Genomic DNA, 17304 nt, shown 5'->3' with positions numbered 1-17304 from the left:
GAGGAGGGAAGGGAGGAGGGCGCAGTGGAAGGAGGGGGAGGAGGGAGGGGAAGAGGGAGATAGAGAAGAAAGAGGAGGGAGAAAAGAGGGAGGGAGGAGGGAACGGAGGAGGAGAAAGGAGAGGAGCTTCTGGTGTGACACCAAGCTCACAACCCCAATGTCTGCCGTTCACATTCCAGTTTCTGAGCCGTGTCTATAGTCTAAGTGATTGTGACATTGCCTGTTAACCTAAAATTGAGCAAACTAGTCACATATGTCCTTAAATTTTCCTTAAGAAAAAAATTATTAAAAATATCTGTGGGGCCATAGATAGACCACAAAAAGGTGTACAGAAAGACTGTGGCACAAATGCATAATCACAGCCCACACGCCCCTCAGAGGTGTGACTATTAACTTGATTAGAAAAACATTTTGACTCATTCAGAATCAGTAAGGTTTTTTTTTTTTTTTGTTAGCTTTGATAGATCTAAGAATAAAGTCACATCTATCAAAACACAACATTCTGATGAGCACTAGTAATAATCAGGCTAGGCTTCTGCCAGAAAGACCTTTGTGGGAGGGAAAGGGGGAGGTGGGAGGAGAGGGAGAGGGACAGAGAGAAGCATGGGGACAGGAAAGAAAGGAGAGTGGAATTAGCTGAGTGTGTGTGTGTGTGTGTGTGTGTGTGTGTGTGTGTGCACATGCACGCCTTCCTGCGCGCGCATGCATTTGTGTGTTTGCATGCATGCGGAAGCATACCTTGGGTATTATTCCCAAACCTGTGGAGGACAACCTTGAGTGTTATTCCCCAGACTGCATCTGTCCTCCTCTCCTCTCCTTTCTTCTCCATCTCCCTCCCCCCTCTCTTTGTGACACAAGTTTTTTACTATGTCCAGAAATGACAAAAAAGGCCAGACTGTCTGTCATGTGAGCCCTGGAGGCCTAACTATCTCTGTCTCCCCAGTGCTGGGATTATGAGTCTGTGCCATCATGTACAACTGGCCTTAAAATGTAGACTCCAGGAATTAAACACAGGTCCTCATGCTTGTAAGACAAGGACTTTATGACTGAACAATTGCCCCATCCCAAAGCTGGGCTCTTTCATGACAGTGTCAAGTGATTTCCAACCACTTTTGTCATACGGTGATGCTCTAACACATCAGCAGAGGCATGGGATAAAGAAGTGGGATCCAGACACAGGATCACTGGGAGCCGTGAGAACATCAGACTCAGTAAAACAGACCATGTGTTTCAGAATGATGAACTGAAAGTAGATGATTCATGTCTAGGACATCACCAACTTGTCCATTCTCAGCCTAACTTATTTATTATACAAAATAGATAACAGAGAACAATTGTCCAATGGGAGCTTTATTTAACTTTGTACTGCTTCCTGATAACTTAAGGATGCTGTTGGTTCAGATGTAGTTAACTAATAGACAAGACAGGTGAGCTCTGTGAGAGAGCCACACAGCGGGAATGCCCTGGCCAGGCCGACCCCAGGGTTTAAGACACTGCTGCAACACCTCTCTCGCCTGTGCAGAGTGACAACAGCTGGCTCAGGGTTCTGGTTCTGACTCCACTCTCACCTGCTCTGCACTTACAACTCATTTCCTCTGCTGCGAGGGTGTGGCCCTTCCTCTCTGAATCCCACTGCCTTAGAGCCAGTGTGGAGTTCTCCTCTGTGTTCCCATCTTGGACTACCTGTATCTGACACAGCAGTGGTCCTGGCCGAGACCAGAGTCAGTGTAATATAACATGATGGATGCCCAAAGTCAGAGACAGGACCAAGGTCAGAGCAAAGTGAACCCTGGAGTCTCATCTCCCCTTGTGCCCTCCACAATGCTCAGATGTTCTTCCCCAGGTTTAGCTCAGCCACCTTTCCATGTCCCCAGTTAGCCCTCCCTTATGCTTCTCTTTCCAGGCCAAATCTTGGCATTTCTAGAAGTGTTCCGCTCACAGTCATACCAGAAGGGCTCAGGAGGCCCGGTGAGATCAGGAGAGGCTGCTCATGCTGTGATCTGTTTCTTAACAATTTCTTTCTGTAACTACTTACCTAGAGCCCATAGTCCAGACACCTGGCTCACTCTGTCCACATTTGCCTCTACTTGAGTGATCAGGGGTCATTGTCCACTTTCTTCAGATAAAGAGCTAGGAAGGCTGAAGGGAAAACCTTGTGCCATATCTTGCCATGAGAACTGGGCCACCTTCACAAGCAGAACTTTGGGATCCATGGAACGAAGGAAATGGAGACTCTCTGTCTCCCCAGACCACAAAGATATTAAGTCTAAGGCATAGGATCCAGGAATATAGAGGATGTCCACACTGCATGCTGGATGACAGACTTCAGATGTGACTTGATGGAGTCCTGGGTGTCGAGAGCCAGGGATGACCTGGAGTAGTGTTAGCCCATGAGAACTGTTGGTACCTAAAGTGAGATGGCAGGCCAGAGGCAGGGTCAGGCTGAATACTGTCAACCTCTGGGTGTTGCCAGAAGTGAGGTCTTCATTCATCCTTCTTCAAAACTTCCTTTCAATTCTGATGTTTTAATTCTCTAGGTTGAGAATTCCCTCTCAGTATGTGGTAGTAGGAGAATTTAAAGGCTTCGTTTCCCTGTATCTGTGTGATACACTGTCTTCCTCTGTATTTCTGTAAGCCTTTGAAGAAAAAGAGGGAAAGGCTCTGTCAAGGTCTTCTGGTAGACAGCTCGTGAGAAGAAACTTGCAGCCTGCATTTGGTGCAGTCTTAGGAACCTGAGAAGCAGCTGCCTTGCCCCTGGGATCTGGATCCCAGCTATTGGTTTACAAATACATGGGCCTGAGCTCCTTGATAAATGGAAACAATAGGGTAATGGTTGGTTCTCCGCTGATCCACATCCAAGAAGGCTATAAAAATGGTAATGCGTGTATTCATAATTAACACCCTAGCTATAAATCATCTCAGAACCAGATTATGAAAACTTAGGAGTCACACATTCTCATATCGGGGTGAAAATTCATTTTTACAAAAGCAGGAAGACAGGACTGGGCCTGACAGGTAGACTTAGTGCACTGGAGATGCAAGGACAGAGTCAGTGATACCCTTGACCCCACAGGAAGTCTCTGTGATAGAGGGGCCCCAGCATGATTTAGATGATGTGGCTCCTAGAGAAATTTCCTACAGATTGAAGCACTTGCTTCTGAAGTAGGGAGGGGGCTCATGAAACTCATCATGAGACTCATCATGAGATTCAGGAAGTTCCTGAAACTAACCAGATTACAAGGTCCTTCACCCAAGTTTTGGAAGCAATAAACAGCTTGGCCTGATGAGTTGCCTTCAGAAGACTCTTCAACCTATCTCCATGATTTCCACAGAGATGTCTGGGCATGCAGCTTCCGTGCATTGATAGCCAGGTTGGGGCAGCCTCTTCAGTGATGTGGCTGCCTTTGGGTTACCCATGTTCTTTCACCTGGATCAACTGGATTGCCAGACTGAACTTTGATGCAATGGTGATTTTGGTCTGTCATCATTTCCCTAACTGGTATGAACAGATCATTTTCCTCATCTCCCCAGAAAAAGTCTCACACAATGTGAGTACACTCCAGAACACAGCAAGCAGTTTGACCCCAGTGGGATTCTATGACTGTCAGGACATCAGTTGCCAGCCTATACTTTATTTAGAGAATCACAACCAACGCTATGGATTCCTTCAGCTATGGCACTCACCTGTGGCAGGTTCATCACCAGGGCTGGGGCTGTGCTGGGACCTTTGTATTTAGTTCCTATCTTGATAGACGCAAGACCACAGCTCTGTGTATGAAGCAGGGTTCTCTAGAGGAACAGAAGCAATAGAATGTGTACATGATGTTTCACGAGATCACCACTCTCTAGTAAGGCTGGAAGCCCAGTGGCTGCTCAGTTCATTAGTATGGCTGTCTCCAGTCCTCATCTGGTAAGGAAGGCCTGGAAGATTCCTAGAGAATCATTAGCTTTCAGTCTACTCTGGGATGCTGAAGAAGCTAGGCTCTAGTATCAACAAAGGGTGGGAGCTACAGCTGCCACCTGCTGGAAGGTGGGGAAGGGGGTCCTCATCCCTGACTAATCCTTCCTGAGAACACAAGCTGTCCATCAAGATCTGCCATCACAGGTAGTGAGAGGCCAGACCAGACTGAAAGATTTCCATAGTGACAAGAAGAGCTGGGTTCTACTTCCTGCGAATGACACTGTCCTAGTTTAGTTTTCGTTTCTGCTTCTGTGATTAAATGCTGACCAAAGGCAACTTGGGGAGAAAGGGCCTATTTATATTACAGTTTATAGTCCAACATGAAGGGGAAGTCAGGGTGAGAACCTGGAGGCAGGAGCTAATGTAGAGACCACGGAGGAGCCACTTTCTGACCTGCTTTTTATACAACCCAGAACCACCTGTCCAGGATGGTGCTATTTATGATGGGATGAGCCCTCCTATGTGAGACAATTAAAAAAATGCCCCCTCCCCCAGACTTGATGTATGCCAATCTGACGGGGGATTTTCTCAGTTGAGGTTCCCTCTTCATAGACAACCTTAGCTGGTAGTAAATGAACAAATAGCTAAGCCACACTGGTGTCTGGCTCAGCAATGAGGTACCTGGTTCCTCTCTGCAGAGCAGTGTAAGGTAGAACCTCAGGACCAGAGCATTCATGACCTGGATCCAAGTAGGACCATCCTTGACTCACAGAGCCCTGCCCAGATTTCTTGGGTATAAACTAGGCCAAAGACAGACTGTCAACAGTAATGTTCTCTGGGTAGCCTATGCAAAGGATGTTTTTCCTGGTGCACCTAAAGTTTTTAAGAGTCACAGAATAGAGGTTTCCTGGGCCAGACAGATGCTCCATAGGTAATTTTCTTAATAGAAGACCAGAAAATTTCACTGAGAATTTGTCATCCCTGTCTCTGAGGATCTTTCCTCATTGCTGGCAAGCTTGATAAAGCTCATGCTTTCTTACACACACACACACACACACACACACACACACAGTCTGACATCTAGCACTCTGCATTTAACACAGGTCTTAGGATGTGGCTGACCACACACATATATACACAGGCATATGTACATATGTGCGCACACACACAGACACACAGATACACACACACACACACACAAACACACACACACACACCACACAATTATGCAGTTTTTTTCAATGCCAGTTACTGTATTATGCTCTTTCTGCCACACTTTCCTTACACTGGTCAGACCATAATCATCCGGTGTTAAGCTTTTGCTATATACAATCCAAAGATCAAGCAGGGATTTTTCAGGCAGCTCAAATCTCAGAAGAAAGGATTGAGTTGAATATCTGCATTCTAAATGTATCTTCTTTCAACCTCTGAAAATATATGGAATAAAACCAGGCGATGATGATTTAAGTAGCCAGGTAAAATCAGAGCTGAGGCGAGGCATCCGGAGAAGCCAGATGTCATTGGAAACCTGGGTCATTAGCCTTAGACTTCAGACTTAGCTCTGCCAAGCAAGCTTCCTTTTTCCTCTTTCCCTCAAAGGAATTGAGTGGAGATTCTGCAACTCAGCCATCGAAATCACCTCTCAGGTACTGATGTCTGTCCAGCTAAGGCCTCAAAATCTTTCTGTAAAATAAGGAATTTTAATAACAGCATATGGGGTTCTCATGAAGATCACACCTGATAATGCATCCAAATATTGGTTCACAGTGGTACAGTGCAGTGGGGTTGTATACCTCAGTGAACAAGCACAGGAATGCAGTGATTGCTATGAGCTTCCCAGTATCTCTAGCCATGAATCCTGGGGTACAGATGGGTTGCACATTGATCAACTTTTAAAGCATTATGCTACTGTGTTTCTGCTGTGTCTCAGATAGGCTGTATTTTCCCCCATCAGGGAGAATTCCACTAATGCAAGCATTCAGGGTGTAACCCTGTCCAGCTAAAGTAGAAACTGGAGAAAAAGGCAAGTGTCAGCCTCTCCTAAGGGTGTATCTAATATGTCACTGAGCCTGAGGAGTGATGTGTTGGAGGGTTGTGCTGCAAGGAAGAGTTTAAAGCCACACAGATGACACCGCAACAGAGAAGTAGTCATGGTAAGCACATGCTCTCCTCACTGCCCAGGAATGCCATGCCAGCTGAGACACTGAGGTAAAGAAAGGACTCCTTCGAAGAGAGTGAGCTTCTTCAGCAAGAAGGAGGGAAGAGTAAGCAACTGAAATTTCCAGAAAGTCTAGTTACTAGCAGAAAAACAATTACCACGGGTGAAGAGCAACAACCCTTGGAGGTGGAAACAGCAGTGTGTGACAGCTTCATGGTTCTGTGTAGCCAATCTGGCGCTCTGGGTAATACAATGGGCTGCATCTTTGGGGCTTGGGGGAGTCACTCTGAGCAATCCTGGAACATTGTGCTCGGAGCAAGGTTGGTTGCATCAGCTGTACCTCTATGGACTCAGGAATTCAGCCTCAGAGTCTTTCTTCCGGGAGAGCCTGGTTCAGAAGCAAAATGTCTAGAGTTTAGTCGAATGGCAGAGTCTAACAAAATGGCGGAGGCCCTGTGAATCCCAGCTGGAAGGTGGTTCAGTTTGGGAAACACAGAGGAAGCTAATGAAATACCTGCATTTGCCTAGGGCTGCTGTGAGCACAGGATGTTCAGGCCATAGCCCGGGAGCTCTCACATCAGCTTGTGCCGTAGCCAGGTGCCTCGCTGCCCTTTCTGTGAGTGATAGTCTTCTTTTCACTTTAAAATTTTCAATCATTTAAACATGGGAGCTTTCCAAATATGTTCTGTGAGTACATTTAATATTACATCTACATCAGCCTTCTGTAAATAATTTATTGTAAATGAATGTCCTAGATAGTTACACATCTGCATGACTTGAATAAACAGGTAAGGACAGAAAAAAAAAAAACCCAACAAAATGACAAAAACAACCTAAAAGGCTCAATACTAAATAAATATAAGTGTCTCTATCAGCTATTGGAAATTACTTGAGAGCCATGCTGATTTAAACAGTGCCCTTCCTTGTCCCCTGGCACAGAGAGTTTATTGTTCTTTGTGGTTGATTTCTCCTTTGACAAGTTTTCTGGGCTGTATGTTACTGGCCCACCTCCCCTTCCCCCCACCCCCGTGCTTGGGGCTTTAGGGGGTCTAGGTGAGGAGCACTCATCTGAAACAATTTTGGGAAAGTGTACAGAGAAGGGAGAGGAGGGGGACAAGCCCTCCCTATTCCCTAAGCAGAGCCCAACGCCCGTGGGGCTGAGAATGATATCATGTTGGCCTGTCTGCACTGGCAACCCTGTGCTGTTTGGTGTTGCTGACACTGGTTCAAAAATGACTGTTCCTCAGATGTATATGTGATGTGCTTATTCTACATTGAAGAAAGTTTGCCCCACTCCAGCCACGGCAGGGACAGAAGTCCAGTGCTCTCATTTGCTCGTGGACTAATTTACAAACTCTGAGGAAACTATGAGAAATGCCATGAGCAGTAGATATAGACAGCCGAGAGCTTGGGTGGGGTCCCTGAGCTGGGAGTGAAGCAGACTTTGGGTCTTCCTTCTATAGACCCAAGAGGCTCTAAGCACTGGGAAAGTCTGTAAGTGCAGAGAAAGGATAATATCTGACCCAATGGAGGCCAGAGAGATTTTGGATCAGGAGAGGAGAGTAGAGAAAGTGTATCCTGTGATGGAGCCTGAAGTTCCTAATGTGTCTTTGTTGGCATAGCAATGTAGTAAGAACTCTAAAGAGCCTTCATTTTAAAATAATTTTAGGATAGCCCAGAGCTTTCAGAAAGACTATAGAGGACCAGGATATACCTTGCTAGCTCCTGAAAATGATGGCTTATGATATACCAGGGAGCATATATCAATAGTGTTCACATTTGCCAGCAATTGTGGATGTGTTTTCCTATCTGGGAAGAGGGGAGGTGGACATTTCTCTGAGATTCTGGTACACAATTCAGAGAACCTCCCTTCCTCCAGTCCTGTCACTATGGTCATGGCCTCTCCCCACTGCTGAACCCTGAACACCAGTATCTGTCTTCCTTCAGGGAAATTCTGTCATCTAGAGAACACGCAGCAGATTGGCTTTTGCCAGTGGTCAGTGAGGTCAAATACATTCATGGGGTCCTAATCTTCTCTGGAAAAGGGTTTGGTAGGCCTTGGTCCATTTTGGAATTGGGCAGCCTATTTCTTTCTGTTGAGCTTGAGAATTGCTTGTATGTTCTGAATACAGAATTCTTGTTGAGTTTGTTGCTTGCAAAACTCTTTGGCTGTGTCTAAGAAACAATTCCTGGTCACATAGATTTTTCTCCTTCTCTTCAAAAAGGCTACAACCTCTCCAGCTGGCTTCAGAATAAGGAGTCTGGAGGCTGCAGTTTTAGGATGCTAGATGGAAGGCTTTAGCATCAAAGGTGAACATCATAGGGTCTCAGGCCACCCAACAGTTCATATTAAAGTGGCATGCATACATGCATGCACGTACAAATACAGGTATGAGTATGGGTATGTATGTACACGTTACCACATATTTGTGATCATCTGGAAAGGTGTCTTGCATTCTTGCTTTATTACTGACTTGGATGGATGTGCCATGGTGTGTATGTGGAGGTCAGGACAACTTGTGGGAGTCACTTCTTCCTTTACCCTGTGTAGGTCCTAGAGACAAAATTCAAGTTACCAGGCTCTTCAGTGTCTTTTCCTGGGAATAGCTTGCTCTTTATTTTATTCATTCATTTCTGCAACAACAGATAGCCTCCTCCTCTGCTCTTTTCTACTCTGTCATGAGTTCCAGGCAGACTAAGACAAGAGCCCTTATGCTATCCCAGGCATTCCAGAAAGGAGGCAGAGCAGAACTTCCTGCAGCAGGGACTGCTGAGCCCTGACTGGAGCACCCTAGAAACCAGGGTCTGGAGCAATGATGTTACCGAGCCATGGACTGGAGCAGTGGGTGCCATTTTTGAGGCAATACTCTTTGCTGTGTACCATAGTCTCTCTTGTCACTCACAGCTAAGGTCCCTTAGGTCAACATTCCTTCACTCTGGTATTGGAAGACTGAGGCTGCCAGACACAGCTTCAGGCCTTGGGTACAGACCTCTCAAGATGTAGGAAGGACACTCCTTAAGCATGGAGGTACTGGAGGAAGTCGGGGTTGGTTCCTTGGGGAGAACAATCTTCCTTTATTTCATAGAGGACCTGTGCCAGACTCTTAGTATCTTTATCACATACATCTGTCAAATACATCAACTTTTAGGGTCTTAAATCTATAGAGTGAGCTACTTAGGGGGGGAAAGACTAACTTCTTAATTATCTTGTATGCATTCTGTGTCAGGTGAGTTCCCAGCATATACCTGCTCCTTAATAGCCAATTTCCATTAAATAAACCAATTAATCAGTGAGTTGAATAAATGTCGGGCTGGTAAATGCTGTCCCATTTGCCCTTGTCTGCGGTCTAAATGATGCCATTATGACCAATTTCAGGTCACCAGTTTGTTATCTATCATTCAGTTCACAAAACTACTGCCAGCAAAGAAATTGGTATTCACCCACCAGCAGGAGTCAGGAGCTAAGCTCTTTGGAGCACCCAGATGGAATTTACTGTGTGCATATGGGTAGAATTCAGGTCTGGCTTAGCTCAAGTTTTCTGCTAGACCACAGGTACTTCACGGTCTCATGTTCCGCAACTCCCTCAGAGTTCTTTGGCCTGCATATCACCACAGCTGTATTTATAGCATGCACACACTCAACCTCCCGGGCTATAAAAGTCTGTGGGGAATTTCTTTGGTAAGAATGAAAGTCTCCAGAGAACAAACTCTCACCACCCTTGGGTAAGCTATGAGAGGACTCAGGATGAGTGATGCCCTGGGCAACACAGGCTGGGTGGAGAGAAAATAGGATCAGGGTTGGCAAGGAAGACAGGGAGAAGAGCATCCCAGGAAAGACTGGGGCTGGAGCAGGAGCACAATGCTGTCCTTGTCCAGAGGCATCGGGATGCCTGCAGCACCAAGGAAGGCTTAGCAGGAGAGCCTCTCACAAGCAGCCAGGATCACAGAAAGGCTCCTTGGTCAAGACCTGCTGTGTTTCTTCATATCACAGTGGACTGGGCAGCAGCAGCTTAGATTAAAACTGGATAGAGAGTTTGAGAAGTTACTTGGTGAGGTCCAGTGCCCGGTTCCTTTGGTGGCCAAAACTCCAGGAGTCAGGATTTACTGAGCCTCATTTTGACCCTAGACTGAGGGGCATCTTTCATATTCCATCCAGAGTTCTAAGCTAGGCTCTGACCACTGAACAACACCACCCAAGTGTTCAAATCTGTTCTGGGTGGTTCCCTACTACACAGCAGCCTGCTGGGACTAGATAAACCTTCTACCTATAGCTCAGACTATCTAGAAGGTACTTGAACTTGTCTCAGATCCTAGGTCTGAGGCTAGCCTCTGCTCACAGCCAGCTCTGGATAGGGGACAATCCTCATGTAACTCAGGACCTGTGCCTATTTTGTTCAGCCTGTATCTCTCATCCTCCAGTTGGAGCACTCTCCACAGGAGCACCATGGAATCCCCACAGCCCACCCAGGAAGAGCCTTCAGCGTACCAAGCAAAGGCAATTTTGGTTAACCTATACATCCATGGTCCATGACTCCGAGGTTATGTATCCATCCGCAGACACACAGGGAAACATTATCTTCACTATAGAGTGGCATAGTTCAGTACCTAGGTTTTTGAAGGAAATATTAACTACTTCAACATTATTTTTCTGGAAGGGATATTCTTGTGTTACAGAGCTTGTGTGGTTTAATGTATCTTATTGTGTGTATAGGGGGGGTAGGACTGTAGAGTACATTTGTGTGTTTACTGTATGACTGCCTATGTGTGGTGGCATTGTCTCTTTGTGTGAGGTATTGTCTCTGTCAGAAGTACATGCTGTCTTTGTGAGGGATGTCCTCTCTGTGTATGGGGTATACTGTCTGTGTGTGTTAGGGGTGTGCTGCCTATGTGTAAGGATATGGTGTTTCTATGTATTCAGGGTGTTCTATTTCTGTATTAGGGGTGTACTGTGTAAATTAAGGGTGTGCTATCTGTGGATATTAGGGATGTATTGTCTCTGTGTATTAGGGGTATGCTATCTGTGTATTTGGGGTGTACTGTCTGTTTTCATTAGGGGTACACTGTATGTATTAGGGGTACACTGTCTGTTTGTATTAGGGGTACACTGTCTGTTTGTATTAGGGGTATACTGTCTGTATGTATTAGGGGTACACTGTCTGTTTGTATTAGGGGTACACTGTATGTATTAGGGGAACACTGTCTGTTTGTATTAGGGGTACACTGTCTGTTTGTATTAGGGGTACACTGTCTGTTTGTATTAGGGGTACACTGTCTGTTTGTATTAGGGGTATACTGTCTGTATGTATTAGGGGTACACTGTCTGTTTGTATTAGAGGTACACTGTCTGTATGTATTAGGGGTACACTGTCTGTTTGTATTAGGGGTACACTGTTTGTATTTGGGGTATACTGTCTATGTATTAGGGGTACACTATCTGTATTAGGGGTACACTGTATGTATTAGGGGAACACTGTCTGTTTGTATTAGGGGTACATTGTCTGTTTGTATTAGGGGTACACTGTCTGTATGTATTAGGGGTATACTGTCTGTATCAGGGGTACACTGTATGTATTAGGGGAACGCTGTCTGGTTGTATTAGGGGTACACTGTCTGTTTGTATTAGGAGTACACTGTTTGTATTAGGGGTACACTGTATGTATTAGGGGAACACTGTCTGTTTGTATTAGGGGTACACTGTATGTATGTATTAGGGGTACACTGTATGTATTAGGGGTACATTGTCTGTTTGTATTAGGGGTACACTGTCTGTTTGTATTAGGGGTACACTGTCTGTATGTATTAGGGGTACACTGTCTGTTTGTATTAGGGGTACACTGTCTGTTTGTATTAGGGGTACACTGTCTGTATGTATTAGGGGTACACTGTCTGTTTGTATTAGGGGTATACTGTCTGTATGTATTAGGGGTACACTGTCTGTATGTATTAGGGGTACACTTTCTGTTTGTATTAGGGGTACACTGTCTGTATGTATTAGGGGTACTTTGTGTATAAGTGACATGCTGCCTCTGTGTATTAGGGGTGTGCTGTCTCTCTGTGTGTTTTATTTTCTCCAATGATGGGGAAAGCCTGACAATCAAATTACTTAGAAGACTTTTCAAATTGACTTTGCCTCTCTTATAAAAATGAGCCATTTAGTGTCTTTGAAGCCATTACTGAGTCTTTCAGAAGGAGAGTGAGGCGAATCAGAAGTAAAACCCACACACTCTCGCTAATGGTGTTAATCTCATTTGCTGTCACCATTCAATACTCATTGAAACTCCTGTCCCTCTACCCCTGGGACAGGAACCCTGGAAGAGGAGCTGTCAGAGTGGGCAGACTGCAGCTAGGCCCATGTGGAAGGTCTCGGATATCCAGGAAGGGTGTGGCTGTCCTGGCTCATGCTGAAGGTTAGACTGTGAAGAGTAAGACAGGACAGACTTACAGACCTGGGCGCTGCTGCTTGCTAGGGAAAAAAAATAACACTCCACATATTATCACATCTGTCCCATCATCTACATACTAGCACATCTGCCACATCCTCTACATATCAGCACATCCCACTTTTCATAGCAAACAACAGGCTATTCCCTCATGCATGTGGGTCAGAAACATGGTTCTGAACCTGGAAAAGGAGAGTTAAGATGAGTTATTTTCATGATGCATTCTTTTGTGTGGACCCTAGAGACAGGCTCAGGTCTCTTGGGCAGTAGGCACCATAGAGCTAAGAATGGCTGGCCCCAAAAAATCTTCTGCAAAAATTCTGAGCTGTGTAAGTGGAGGCCAAGACACCCTATCTGCCAGTACATGAGAAATGAGTAGACCTTTCTGAGCTTATACATGTTTTGTTCAACTGAGGGGGTGCTGAGACCTCCTGTCTGGTGTTGGATGAGTGGGGCTCAAGAATCCCAGTCAAGGGTGCCAGGTGTCCAGCAGAGCTACTCTGTTTCCAGGGCAGAACAATGGCAATGGCTACTGCTGGCCAGAGATGTGTATCTACAGAAACAAGATGAGAGGGGAGATTCCTGTTTAGAGAAAGAACAGCCTATGGAAGTGACATGCATGCATACGAAGTTTGAAGGCATTAGTAGGTGAATGGGGAACTAGCACATGAAGGGGTCATTTGACTCAGAGAAGCCAGAGAAAGTGCCAGGCTAGAGATGGCCTTGGGTGGAACAGACTCTGGTCTGACTCTGGCTATTTCTACATATCTGCAGTACCACACTGCTTGGGTAGGGCATACATGCTTGATTAAATCTAAGGGACTGCTAGTAAGTCAAGGCAGCTGGCTGTACAGGGCCAGAGTGGAGCAGTTTGTGAGTCAAGTGGAGAAAGGCCAGGTATGGGCATGACAAGGCTATTTGGGGAACTGCTGGGTGGGACAGATCATTGCTTTGAGAGCAGGGAGTTGAAGTACTGGAGCCTGTGGGGGACTATGACCTTGTTGGCCAGGGAGGGGAGGAGTAGATATGCACAAAGCCTTGTTGGAAGGGAAGGCAGCCTTCAGAAAGCTGATGAGAGACACAAGGGCCAAAAGCATTCAGGGATGCCAAATGGAAACAGTGCTAGACTAGGAACTCACTAGGCCAAAATCTAGCATAGCTGTGAAGCAAGCAAGTCTGCCATGCTCCCCACTATGCAAGGGACTGTTGCATATACCATAGGCAAGCTGGCTGAACCCTGGGCCTGTCTTGTGGTGGAGAGTACAAGAAAGAACAAGTCAGCACACAGCTAACCAGGAGGATGGTAGCTGTCACAAGTTCCCTGCGTAAGTGAGTTGCAGGGTAGTACATGAGAGTCCACAGGATGATATGAGACTAGACAAGCCTGGGAATTGGAAGGAGACATGCACATACAGAAAGCTAGCACACCCCAAGTTTCAGGATGAGTCAGGTATAGGCCCAGGTTCTGGGGGTAGAACAGTCTTAGAGGCCCTGTACTTGTTTGGAACTTCAGGACCAGCTAAGTAGAGTACACGGTTGAACCTGACAGCAGACTGGTGCTCACTGAAACACACCCCTAGTTCTCTCTGTGGCATGCCTTATATGGGCCTCAGCACCTCTGATATCCTGAGTCCTTACAGTCCAGAGACTGCACTGTCAGGTGGTACTGGCATGGAGGCTTGGGCATTTCCTGTCATCTATTCAGACCCCACTCTACAGCTAGCATCTACCCAGGAAACAGTGATTCTCGCGGGGTCCAGTCCATCTTTATTGGATTAGGATTACTTTCTTTCCTTTCCTCTCCTTCTCTCTTTCTCCCTCCCTCCCTCCTTGTCTCTTCTCTCTTTCTTTCCTTCCTATATTCCTTCCCTCCTCTGTTTTTTTCCCCTAAAGATCAAAGGCAAAGAGATTTCCCATACATCTCCTGTCTGTACACATGGCATGTATAGTAGCCGTTGTCAGCATCTCACCAGGGTGAGCAGACATTTTGTTAACCATTCTTGATGCATGATCATCACCCAAAGTTCACAGTCCATGTGTGAATTGATCCTGCCTATGTATGTATTTGCATGCATGCAGTGACATGAGCCATCTTTGTGGATGATATGAAATCTATACAATAAGGTCTCATTACTACCCAAGATTTTTCTATGCTCTGCCAGTCCATCTCTCTCACCCCCATCCCTGGCAGTCCCGCAGCACTGTACCATCCTGTAGCTTTGCCTTTAGCCAAATCTCTTCACAGTGGACTGCTACAGTAGTGCCACTTTCACACCATCTTCTTATGAACAGATATTTAAGTTTCCCTCAGGCCTCTAATGGCTCAGGAGAGCCATTCCGTTTGTCCTGAGCACTATCACACAGCTTGAATACAGCACCCACCATCAGCTCCCCCAGAGATGACATATGATTTGCTTCCAAGATTTGGAAACCAGAAAAGAAAGTTCAGGGTTTAATTTCAATAAAAACTGTTTCTTTTTTGGGAAAATATTAAGGGGTTTAACTGCTAGATTCTATAGACTGTGAACACACACACACACACACACACACAGACAGACACATATGATTGTCAATCAAAGCTGGCTGCAGTTTGTATGTGTATTCCTGTGAGTGTATTTGTGTGTGAACATGTACAAAAGTGTGTACAAAAATGTATTCATGAATGTGCACATTCATGTGAAGGACAGATAGCATCTTCAGGCGCTGTTCCTTAGGCTCTATTTCACCTGAGTTTTGAGAGAGTCTCAGGATCATTTTGGATGTAGATATGCAGGTTAAACTATTAGCCAGAGAGTCCAGGGATCTGCCTGTCTTCTTTTTGTTAGCACTAGCATTACAAAAATCCACCATCATCCTTTGATTTTTGTATGTGGGTTCTGGCAATCGACATCAGGTGTTCATGGCTGGGAGACAAGAACTTGACTAAGCAAGCCCTGTTCTGCACTTCTTGCTGTGGTGACTGAAAGCCCCTGCTGCTCTTCAAGGCACTCTCTGTTCCTGCCACCCTGGTGAGGGTGGACAGATAACTGCTGTCCATGTGCATTTCCCTGATGAAGAGTGCTGAGGACATTCTCACAGTCTGCTAGTTTCCCATCTATCTTGGCAAATTGTTAAGGTCTTTGTGGCTAGCTTAATCCCTTCATTTCCTTGTTGAAGAGTTCTTTTCATAGTTCAGATAACAGGTCTTTTACCTTGTGAATTTTTTGGAAATAGCTCCACCTAATCTGTGGCTTGTCTTATTATTCTTTTACTATCATCTTTCATAGAGGAAAAGTTTTTACTTTTTATGGAAATCCAACTTATCGCTTTTTCCAAGGCCCTTGCCTTTGCTGCTGCAGGTAAAAATGTCATTTTCACATTTAAGGTCATCAGAACGCTTCTCCTCTGTTACCCTCCAGGAATGTAAGAGTTACACGTTTTATGTCACTTCCGAGTTACTTTTTGTAACAGGTGCACACTCTATGCCTCTATTTACTTTATTCATTTCGTATGTGTTATTTAAGTCAGTGTACACATTACTGTGTTCCTTCCCTTCAGTGCTGGGTTGAGTAAGATGGTCTTTAGCCTCTACTCATATTTGAATATAAAATTCTTGTGAATGAGAATGATTTATACTTAGAAGAGATCTATTTTATTAGTAGTATACAGTGAATTTCACTTAGGTTTGGGAAACATAAATACTAATCAAGTTGTCAGCTTCAAACCTTGTTTCTCCTTGCTGCCATGGAGAGAAGTGACAGGCTTTCTTATGTTAAGCTCGTATCCTGTTGTTGCCCAAAACTGCTTGCACCTCGTGTCTTTTAATTAGGCTGGATTTTATTTATTGACAATCATGACATCTACAAACAGATTTTTCTCTTTCAATTCTTATGTATTTTGTCCTTATTTTACTGGTTACAACTTCCAGTAGGTTGACTAGAAACAGTGAGGGGACATCTGGGTCTTGAACTTGGCCACAGTGGGGAGGGCATCAGTTTCTCCCAGGAACTAAGATGCTAGATGCAAAGTATTTCAGTAGGTTTTCTCTCAGCCAGCAGAAAGGTCCCCTCTGTTCCTAGTATATTCGGCTTTTAATAATTAATAAGGGCTTAATTTTGTCAAGCAATTTTTTCTGCATATCTATAGTACCATATGATCTCTTTTATGCATCTGCATATTTGCATGCATGTATGCATTGTGCCATGTGCATGCACTACGCACAGAGTCTAGAAAAGGGCATTGGATCCGCTGGTCTGAAGTCACAGGCCATTGTGAGCCACCATGGGGGTGCTGGGAACTGAGGTGGGATCTGCTGCAAGAGAAGCAAGTGCTCTTAATCACTGAACCATCTCCTCAGCCCCCTCATGGTGGCTTCATTGTTTAGCCTATTTATGTGATGATTATACCAATATTTTTCAGACAGGGTCCCACTAAGTAGCTTGTTATCACACTAGTCAAAAGCTGAGCTTTAAGTTGTGATCTTCCTTCCTCTACCTCTAAAATGTTGACTCTGTAGGCACACGTGTCTGGCTCATATTTAGTAATGTTTCAGTGTGAACTGACCCTGGACACCTGGCCTTGACTCATTCTTTTAAGCCCTGTACCTACATAGATCTATTAGTTTATTTTCTGACTCTGTGCCATAATGCCATGGTGGGGTAACTTTATGAAGCAATGAGGTTTATATAGATCAGCTTTCTCTAGACGTCTAAGGATGTGGATGGGGTAGCAGCTTCTGCTCAGCTCCAAGTCCCAACAAGAAGGACTTGTTGGGGTTGTTATCACAGCATTGAGGGTGTGTGTGTGAGCGATAGATCACATCACAG

This window comes from Apodemus sylvaticus, chromosome 6 (genome assembly GCF_947179515.1).
Source record: "Apodemus sylvaticus chromosome 6, mApoSyl1.1, whole genome shotgun sequence".
In the NCBI taxonomy this organism is placed as follows: Eukaryota; Metazoa; Chordata; class Mammalia; order Rodentia; family Muridae; genus Apodemus; species Apodemus sylvaticus.
This window is presented reverse-complemented; position numbering follows the sequence as displayed.